This window comes from Oncorhynchus mykiss, chromosome 8, assembly GCF_013265735.2.
Source record: "Oncorhynchus mykiss isolate Arlee chromosome 8, USDA_OmykA_1.1, whole genome shotgun sequence".
NCBI lineage: Eukaryota > Metazoa > Chordata > Actinopteri > Salmoniformes > Salmonidae > Oncorhynchus > Oncorhynchus mykiss.
The window spans coordinates 61346028-61356604 of NC_048572.1; positions in this window are offsets into that span (position 1 = coordinate 61346028).

A 10577-nucleotide genomic window follows, 5' to 3' on the forward strand; every position below is an offset into this window, starting at 1 on the left:
AAAGATAATTCACAACATTTTTACCTTTACACTGCATTTGGAATTAATTAAATTTTCCATGTGGGTTTAAAGTATTATCATAATATATGTGTCACGCCCTGACCTGAGATATCTCTGTTTTCTTTATATTTTGTTTAGGTCAGGGTGTGACTAGGGTGGATACGCTAGTTTTTGTATTGTCTATGGGTTTTGTATTGTCTAGGAGTTTATATTGTCTAGGGTTTTGTAGGTCTAAGTATTTGTATGTTTATAGTGGCCTGATATGGTTACCAATCAGAGGCAGCTGTTTATCGTTGTCTCTGATTGGGGATCATATTTAGGTAGCCATTTCCCTTTGGTGTTTGTGGGTTCTTGGTCTATGTTTAGTTGCCTGTCTGCACTATTCTTATAGCTTCACGTTTCATTTGTGCATGTTTGTTTTGTTTTGCTGAGTTTCAGTTTTATTAAAAACATGCGGAACTCTACTCTACTCACTACTTGGTCTCATCTTTACGACGAACGTGACAATATGTGTTATAATCATACAGGTCTCAGTTCTGAACAGGTAATAACACCCTACACTGATATAGAAGTGGCTTCAGAAAGGGACAGAGTTACTCTGTCTTGCAACTACACCATCTACGTTAAAACTCTTCTATGGTATCAACCAGCCACGTCACGGACACCGACGTCTTAATTCCAGACAAACTAAACACCTTCTTTTCCCGCTTTGAGGACAATACAGTTCCACCAACGCGCCTGCTACCAAGGACTGTGAGCTCTCCTTCTCCGTTACCGACGTGAGTAAGACATTAAACGTGTTAATCATCGCAAGGCTGCCGGCCCAGACGCCATCCCAAGCCGCGTCCTCGGAGCATGTGCGGAGCATGTTCACTTCCGGCGCCGACAGAGATGGCCGCCTCGCTTCGCGTTCCTAGGAAACTATGCAGTTTTTTGTTTTTTTACGTGTTATTTCTTACATTAGTACCCCAGGTCATCTTAGGTTTCATTACATACAGTCGAGAAGAACTACTGAATATAAGATCAGCGTCAACTCACCATCAGTACGACCAAGAATATGTTTTTCGCGACGCGGATCCTGTGTTCTGCCTTACAAACAGGACAACGGAGTGGATCCCATGCAGCGACCCAAAAAAAACGACTCCAAAAAAGAGGGAAATGAGGCGGTCTTCTGGTCAGACTCCGGAGACGGGCACACCGTGCACCACTCCCTAGCATTCTTCTTGCCAATGTCCAGTCTCTTGACAACAAGGTTGATGAAATCCGAGCAAGGGTAGCATTCCAGAGGGACATCAGAGACTGTAACGTTCTTTGCTTCACGGAAACGTTGCTCACTTGAGAGACGCTATCCGAGGCGGTGCAGCCAACGGGTTTCTCCACGCATCGCGCCGACAGAAACAAACATCTTTCTGGTAAGAAGAGGGGCGGGGGCGTATGCCTTATGGCTAACGTGACATGGTGTGATGAAAGAAACATACAGGAACTCAAATCCTTCTGTTCACCTGATTTAGAATTCCTCACAATCAAATGTAGACCGCATTATCTACCAAGAGAATTCTCTTCGATTATAATCACAGCCGTATATATCCCCCCCAAGCAGACACATCGATGGCTCTGAACAAACTTTATTTAACTCTTTGCAAACTGGAAACCATTTATCCGGAGGCTGCATTCATTGTAGCTGGGGATTTTAACAAGGCTAATCTGAAAACAAGACTCCCTAAATTTTATCAGCATATTGATTGCGCAACCAGGGGTGGAAAGACCTTGGATCATTGTTATTCTAACTTCCGCGACGCATATAAGGCCCTGCCCCGCCCCCCTTTCGGAAAAGCTGACCACGACTCCATTTTGTTGATCCCTGCCTACAGACAGAAACTAAAACAAGAGGCTCCCACGCTGAGGTCTGTCCAACGCTGGTCCGACCAAGCTGACTCCACACTCCAAGACTGCTTCCATCACGTGGACTGGGATATGTTTCGTATTGCGTCAGATAACAATATTGACGAATACGCTGATTCGGTGTGCGAGTTCATTAGAACGTGCGTTGAAGATGTCGTTCCCATAGCAACGATTAAAACATTCCCTAACCAGAAACCGTGGATTGATGGCAGCATTCGCGTGAAACTGAAAGCGCGAACCACTGCTTTTAATCAGGGCAAGGTGTCTGGTAACATGACCGAATACAAACAGTGCAGCTATTCCCTCCGCAAGGCTATCAAACAAGCTAAGCGTCAGTACAGAGACAAAGTAGAATCTCAATTCAACGGCTCAGACACAAGAGGCATGTGGCAGGGTCTACAGTCAATCACGGACTACAGGAAGAAATCCAGCCCAGTCACGGACCAGGATGTCTTGCTCCCAGGCAGACTAAATAACTTTTTTGCCCGCTTTGAGGACAATACAGTGCCACTGACACGGCCTGCAACGAAAACATGCGGTCTCTCCTTCACTGCAGCCGAGGTGAGTAAGACATTTAAACGTGTTAACCCTCGCAAGGCTGCAGGCCCAGACGGCATCCCCAGCCACGCCCTCAGAGCATGCGCAGACCAGCTGGCCGGTGTGTTTACGGACATATTCAATCAATCCCTATACCAGTCTGCTGTTCCCACATGCTTCAAGAGGGCCACCATTGTTCCTGTTCCCAAGAAAGCTAAGGTAACTGAGCTAAACGACTACCTCCCCGTAGCACTCACTTCCGTCATCATGAAGTGCTTTGAGAGACTAGTCAAGGACCATATCACCTCCACCCTACCTGACACCCTAGACCCATTCCAATTTGCTTACCGCCCAAATAGGTCCACAGACGATGCAATCTCAACCACACTGCACACTGCCCTAACCCATCTGGACAGGAGGAATACCTATGTGAGAATGCTGTTCATTGACTACAGCTCGGCATTCAACACCATAGTACCCTCCAAGCTCGTCATCAAGCTCGAGACCCTGGGTCTCGACCCCGCCCTGTGCAACTGGGTACTGGACTTCCTGACGGGCCGCCCCCAGGTGGTGAGGGTAGGCAACAACATCTCCTCCCCGCTGATCCTCAACACTGGGGCCCCACAAGGGTGCGTTCTGAGCCCTCTCCTGTACACCCTGTTCACCCACGACTGCGTGGCCACGCACGCCTCCAACTCAATCATCAAGTTTGCGAACGACACAACAGTGGTAGGCTTGATTACCAACAACGACGAGACGGCCTACAGGGAGGAGGTGAGGTACCTCGGAGTGTGGTGTCAGGAAAATAACCTCACACTCAACGTCAACAAAACTAAGGAGATGATTGTGGACTTTAGGAAACAGCAGAGGGAACACCCCCCTATCCACATCGATGGAACAGTAGTGGAGAGGGTAGCAAGTTTTAAGTTCCTCGGCATACACATCACAGACAAACTGAATTGGTCCACTCACACAGACAGCATTGTGAAGAAGGCGCAGCAGCGCCTCTTCAACCTCAGGAGGCTGAAGAAATTCGGCTTGTCACCAAAAGCACTCACAAACTTCTACAGATGCACAATCGAGAGCATCCTGGCGGGCTGTATCACCGCAACTGCTCCGCCCTCAACCGTAAGGCTCTCCAGAGGGTAGTGAGGTCTGCACAACGCATCACCAGGGGCAAACTACCTGCCCTCCAGGACACCTACACCACCCAATGTTACAGGAAGGCCATAAAGATCATCAAGGACATCAACCACCCGAGCCACTGCCTGTTCACCCCGCTATCATCCAGAAGGCGAGGTCAGTACAGGTGCATCAAAGCTGGGACCGAGAGACTGAAAAACAGCTTCTATCTCAAGGCCATCAGACTGTTAAACAGCCACCACTAACATTGAGTGGCTGCTGCCAACACACTGACACTGACTCAACTCCAGCCACTTTAATAATGGGAATTGATGGGAAATTATGTAAATATATCACTAGCCACTTTAAAAAATGCTACCTTATATAATGTTACTTACCCTACATTATTCATCTCATATGCATACGTATATACTGTACTCTATATCATCGACTGTATCCTTATGTAATACATGTATCACTAGCCACTTTAACTATGCCACTTTGTTTACATACTCATCTCATATGTATATACTGTACTCGATACCATCTACTGTATCTTGCCTATGCTGCTCTGTACCATCACTCATTCATATATCCTTATGTACATATTCTTTATCCCCTTACACTGTGTATAAGACAGTAGTTTTGGAATTGTTAGTTAGATTACTTGTTGGTTATTACTGCATTGTCGGAACTAGAAGCACAAGCATTTCGCTACACTCGCATTAACATCTGCTAACCATGTGTATGTGACAAATAAAATTTGATTTGATTTGATTTGACCAGCCTGCTGGTGTGTTTACGGACATATTCAATCTCTCCCTATCCCAGTCTGCTGTTCCCACATTCTTCAAGATGGCCACCATTGTTCCTGTACCCAAGAAGGCAAAGGTAACTGAATTAAATGACTATCACCCCATTATACTCACTTCTATCATCATGAAGTGCTTTGAGATTCTAGTCAAGGATCATATCACCTCCACCTTACGTGTCACCCTAGACCCACTTCAATTTGCTTACTGCCCCAATAAATCCACAGACGATGCCATCGCCATGACACTGCACTCTGCCCTGGACAATAGGAATACCTATGTAAGAATGCTGTTCATTGACTATAGCATTCAGCATTCAACACCATAGTACCCTCCAAGCTCATCATTAAGCTAGAGGCCCTGGGTCTCAACCCCGCCATGTGCAATTGGGTCCTGGACCTCCTGACGGGCCGCCCCCAGGTGGTGAATGTAGGAAAAAACATTTTCTTCGCTGATCCTCAATAATGGGGCCCCACAAGGGTGCGTGTTCAGTCCCTTCTTGTAGTCTCTGTTCACCCATGACTGCGTGGCCATGCACGCCTCCAACTCAATAATCAAGTCTGCAGACGACACAACAGTGGTAGGCTTGATTACAAACAATGTCGAGACAGCCTACAGGGAGGTGGTGAGGGCACTCGGAGTGTGGTGTCAGCAAAACAACCTCTCACTCAACGGGTGCAAAATAGCAAGAGGATAAATAACAATATGGGGATGAGGTAGTTGGGTGTGCTATTTACAGATTGGCTGTGTACAGGTACAGTGATCGGTAAGCTGCTCTAACAGCTGATGCTTAAAGTTAGAGAGGGAGATATAAGACTCCAGCTTCAGTGATCTTTGCAATTTGCTCCAGTCATTGGCAGCAGAGAACTGGAAGAAAAGGCAGCCAAAGGAAGTGTTGGCTTTGGGGATGACCAGTGAAATATATCTGCTGTAGCGTGTGCTACGGGTGGGTGTTGCTATGGTGACCAGTGAGCTGATATAAGGCGGGGCTTTACCTAGCAAAGACTTATAGATGACCTGGAGCCAGTGGGTTTGGCGACAAATATGTAGTGAGGGCCAGCCAAAGAGAGCAAACAGGTCGCAGTGGTGGGTAGTATATGGGACTTTGGTGACAAAACGGATGGCACTGTGATAGACTACATCCAGTTTGCCAAGTAGAGTGTTGGAGGCTATTTTGTAAATGACTTCGTCAAAGCCAAGGATCGGTTGGATAGTCAGTTTTACAAGGGTATGTTTGTCAGCATGAGTGAAGGAGGCTTTGTTGCAAAGTAGGAAGCTGATTCTAGATTTAATTTTGGATTGGAGATGCTCAATGTGAGTCTGGAAGGAGAGTTTACAGTCTAACCAGACACCTAGGTATTTGTAGTTGTCCACCTATTCTAAGTCAGAACCGTCCAGAGTAGTGATGCTGGTTGGGCGGGCAGGTGCGTGCAGCAATCGGTTGAAGAGCATGCATTTAGTTTTACTTGCATTTACAAGCAGTTGGAGGCCACGGAAGGAGTGTTGTATGGCACTGAAGCTTGTTTGGAGGTTTGTTAACACAGTGTCCAAAGAAGGGCCAGATGTATACATAATGGTATTGTCTGTGTAGAGGTGGATCAGAGAATCACCAGTAGCAAGAGCGACATTGATATATACAGAGAAAAGAGTCGGCCCGAGAATTGAACCCTGTGGAACCCCCATAGAGACGGTCAGAGGTACGGACAACAGGCCCTCCGATTTTACACATTGAACTCTATCTGAGAAGTAGTTGGTGAACCAGGCGAGGCAGTCATCTGAGAAACCAAGGCTATTGAGTCTGCCGATAAGAATGTGGTGATTGACAGAGTTGAAATCCTTGGCCAGTTCGATGAAGATGGCTGCACAGTACTGTCTTTTATCAATGGCGGTTATGACATCATTTAGGACCTTGAGCGTGGCTGAGGTGCACCCATTACCAGCTCGGTAACCAGATTGCATAGTGGAGGAGGTACGGTGGGATTCGAAATGGTCGGTGATCTGTTTGTTAATAACTTGGCTTTCGAAGATTTTAGAAAGGCAGGGCAGGATGGATATAGGTCTATAACATTTTGGGCCTAGAGTGTCTCCCCCTTTGTAGAAGGGGATGATTGCGGCAGCCTTCCAATCTTTGGGGATCTCAGACGATACGAAAGAGAGGTTGAACAGGCTGGCAATTGAGGTTGCAACAATTTCGGCTGGTAATTTTAGAAAGAGAGGGTCCATATTGTCTAGCCCCGCTGATTTGTAGGGATCCAGATTTTTCTGCTCTTTCAGAACATCAGCTGTCTGGATTTGGGTGAATGAGATGCGGGGGGGGGGGGGGGGGGGGGGGCTTGGGCAAGCTGCTGCAGGGGGTGCTGAGCTGTTGGCCAGGGTAGGGGTAGTCAGGTGGAAAGCAATGCCAGCCGTAGAAAACTGCTTATTGAAATTATCGATTAGCCTAGATTTATTGGTGGTGACAGTGTTTCCTATCCTCTGTGCAGTGGGCAGCTGGGAGGAGGTGCCCTTATTCTCAATGGACTTTACAGTGTCCCAATCAGTTATATGACAGATCTTCTTTGTCTGTGCTCCTCCTATAGACTGCCCTCCACAGTTATGAAGTCCAGTGACAAGGTTTTTCTATGTATACTAATGATACAGTAGTTCCATCTAGTGTTCAACATTTTGCCCAACAAGGTGAAACCTTGACATTGCTTGTATTTTCAAGGGCAAGTTACTAGTGAGAGTCAATAGGTGTCAGTGGAGTCTCATCAAATTACTCCTATTCCTTTAAATGACGCATGCAGAATGTCAATGTGTCTGTGTTGTATAATTTCCCCACCAAACAGAATATACATTCATTATGTTTTAACCATTTCTTGTCACAATTGCATATTCTGTTTGTGCTTCTTGTATTAACAATGTGCATTTATTTTATATGAACAGACGGTGGTTTTCCAAAGTGCATGCAGGCAGAGTCAACTGTATTTATTACTAAAATCAACACTAGAAATGTAATTAACTGTAAGAGTGCATTTAATGACTATAATAGTATAAAAACTGTGCCAAGGGTTGGTCAACGTTAAGATCGGCTCTAGCTCAATTCTAACCCTAGCTTCATGTCCATTTACTGAATTGACCATGATCCTGGAATTAACCCTAACCCTAGCTTCAGTTGGCACAAATAATGAAACACATTATGAGGCAGACCGTTTTCTACTTGATTAACTCCAGGAAGAAGTGAGAGGTTTATTTTATGGACCAAATGGAGAGACAACAACCCATGTGTAATAGGCTACATGGGGGTGCTATTGACCATCATTAATGTTAATGTGCACTGTGATGACAGGAATGATGATCATGGATGCATCCCCTGTCAATCATTGGCATCAATCACAAAACCTATCATCAGTTGTTGTTTGTGGCATTGGGCAGCATAACCCAGGTTTATATTGAATTGGTTCATAGGCTACTGTGGTCTGTGCCTTTCTTTCTGATTTTGTTGCAAACCTTTACTGGATATATGATTTAATTTAATTTGTCAGATGAGTTCAATTTGGCCTGAACATAACATATCGTTCTCCAAGGCCAACAACAACTGCCAAATCAATGAAATGACTTGGAGTAGAAGTCCATATATACGGTGGGATTCGAAATGGTACGGTGGGATTCGAAATGGTCGGTGATCTGTTTGTTAATAACTTGGCTTTCGAAGATTTTAGAAAGGCAGGGCAGGATGGATATAGGTCTATAACATTTTGGGCCTAGAGTGTCTCCCCCTTTGTAGAAGGGGATGATTGCGGCAGCCTTCCAATCTTTGGGGATCTCAGACGATACGAAAGAGAGGTTGAACAGGCTGGCAATTGAGGTTGCAACAATTTCGGCTGGTAATTTTAGAAAGAGAGGGTCCATATTGTCTAGCCCCGCTGATTTGTAGGGATCCAGATTTTTCTGCTCTTTCAGAACATCAGCTGTCTGGATTTGGGTGAATGAGATGCGGGGGGGGGGGGGGGGGGGGGCTTGGGCAAGCTGCTGCAGGGGGTGCTGAGCTGTTGGCCAGGGTAGGGGTAGTCAGGTGGAAAGCAATGCCAGCCGTAGAAAACTGCTTATTGAAATTATCGATTAGCCTAGATTTATTGGTGGTGACAGTGTTTCCTATCCTCTGTGCAGTGGGCAGCTGGGAGGAGGTGCCCTTATTCTCAATGGACTTTACAGTGTCCCAATCAGTTATATGACAGATCTTCTTTGTCTGTGCTCCTCCTATAGACTGCCCTCCACAGTTATGAAGTCCAGTGACAAGGTTTTTCTATGTATACTAATGATACAGTAGTTCCATCTAGTGTTCAACATTTTGCCCAACAAGGTGAAACCTTGACATTGCTTGTATTTTCAAGGGCAAGTTACTAGTGAGAGTCAATAGGTGTCAGTGGAGTCTCATCAAATTACTCCTATTCCTTTAAATGACGCATGCAGAATGTCAATGTGTCTGTGTTGTATAATTTCCCCACCAAACAGAATATACATTCATTATGTTTTAACCATTTCTTGTCACAATTGCATATTCTGTTTGTGCTTCTTGTATTAACAATGTGCATTTATTTTATATGAACAGACGGTGGTTTTCCAAAGTGCATGCAGGCAGAGTCAACTGTATTTATTACTAAAATCAACACTAGAAATGTAATTAACTGTAAGAGTGCATTTAATGACTATAATAGTATAAAAACTGTGCCAAGGGTTGGTCAACGTTAAGATCGGCTCTAGCTCAATTCTAACCCTAGCTTCATGTCCATTTACTGAATTGACCATGATCCTGGAATTAACCCTAACCCTAGCTTCAGTTGGCACAAATAATGAAACACATTATGAGGCAGACCGTTTTCTACTTGATTAACTCCAGGAAGAAGTGAGAGGTTTATTTTATGGACCAAATGGAGAGACAACAACCCATGTGTAATAGGCTACATGGGGGTGCTATTGACCATCATTAATGTTAATGTGCACTGTGATGACAGGAATGATGATCATGGATGCATCCCCTGTCAATCATTGGCATCAATCACAAAACCTATCATCAGTTGTTGTTTGTGGCATTGGGCAGCATAACCCAGGTTTATATTGAATTGGTTCATAGGCTACTGTGGTCTGTGCCTTTCTTTCTGATTTTGTTGCAAACCTTTACTGGATATATGATTTAATTTAATTTGTCAGATGAGTTCAATTTGGCCTGAACATAACATATCGTTCTCCAAGGCCAACAACAACTGCCAAATCAATGAAATGACTTGGAGTAGAAGTCCATATATCCATATCCATTATTTAATGGAGACATTTCATGGTACCAAATATATCACATTTAAAAAGGAATCCCTTAAGCAGTTCAACTAAACAATTGAATACACAATAAGCTCCTCCCCTACTGCAGAGCCCCACAATTATGAGACTTCACAGCTACAGTGGATGAACCATAGTCTATAACAGTTTGGTCTTCCTCTATACCTGAATCATAATGGAATATTGGCTCAGGAATACTTTACTTATCCTGGCTGCATGCTATTTTGGTACAGTATAGTGCTTCTCCTTTCTACATTCTCATTCTCTGAAACTTAGCTTATTATGTATTATAAAATCTAAAAATATTTATTTTTCAGATTGCAAAGGTGAAGAGGCTGTTGACCAGCAGAGTGGACATGTTACTGCCCTTGAAGGAGGACTGGTAACACTCAGCTGTAACTACACTAGCAGTAGTACATCTCCTGATCTCTTCTGGTACATCCAGTCAACTAGGGACTCTCCTCAGTATGTCCTGAGAAGAGATCGTTATTCAGGGGGGAGCAATAGTGATGAGTTCAAGAAGAGGTTTGATTCCAGACTGAATTTCACTTCTAGCTCTGTCCTCTTGACGATCCAGAGGTTGCAGCTGTCTGACTCTGCTGTGTTCTACTGTGCTCTGAAGCCCACTGTGACAACAGGATATACAGCCTCATTACAAAAACATATGGAGCTACTCAATGACAATACACCTGTCTGTATAGTATACAACACCGCTTTGAAATTGTATCCTTCTCTCTACCTCCCTGATACTACCAAGTCTAGTGGTACTGTAGCAGATGGTGATAATCACACTGATGATGATGATAATGATTTCATAGTAAGTAATTGTTGATGCCAATAAAGCTCCCTCTTCCAATTCAGCTCTAAATGTAGATCTAAAATTACATTTCA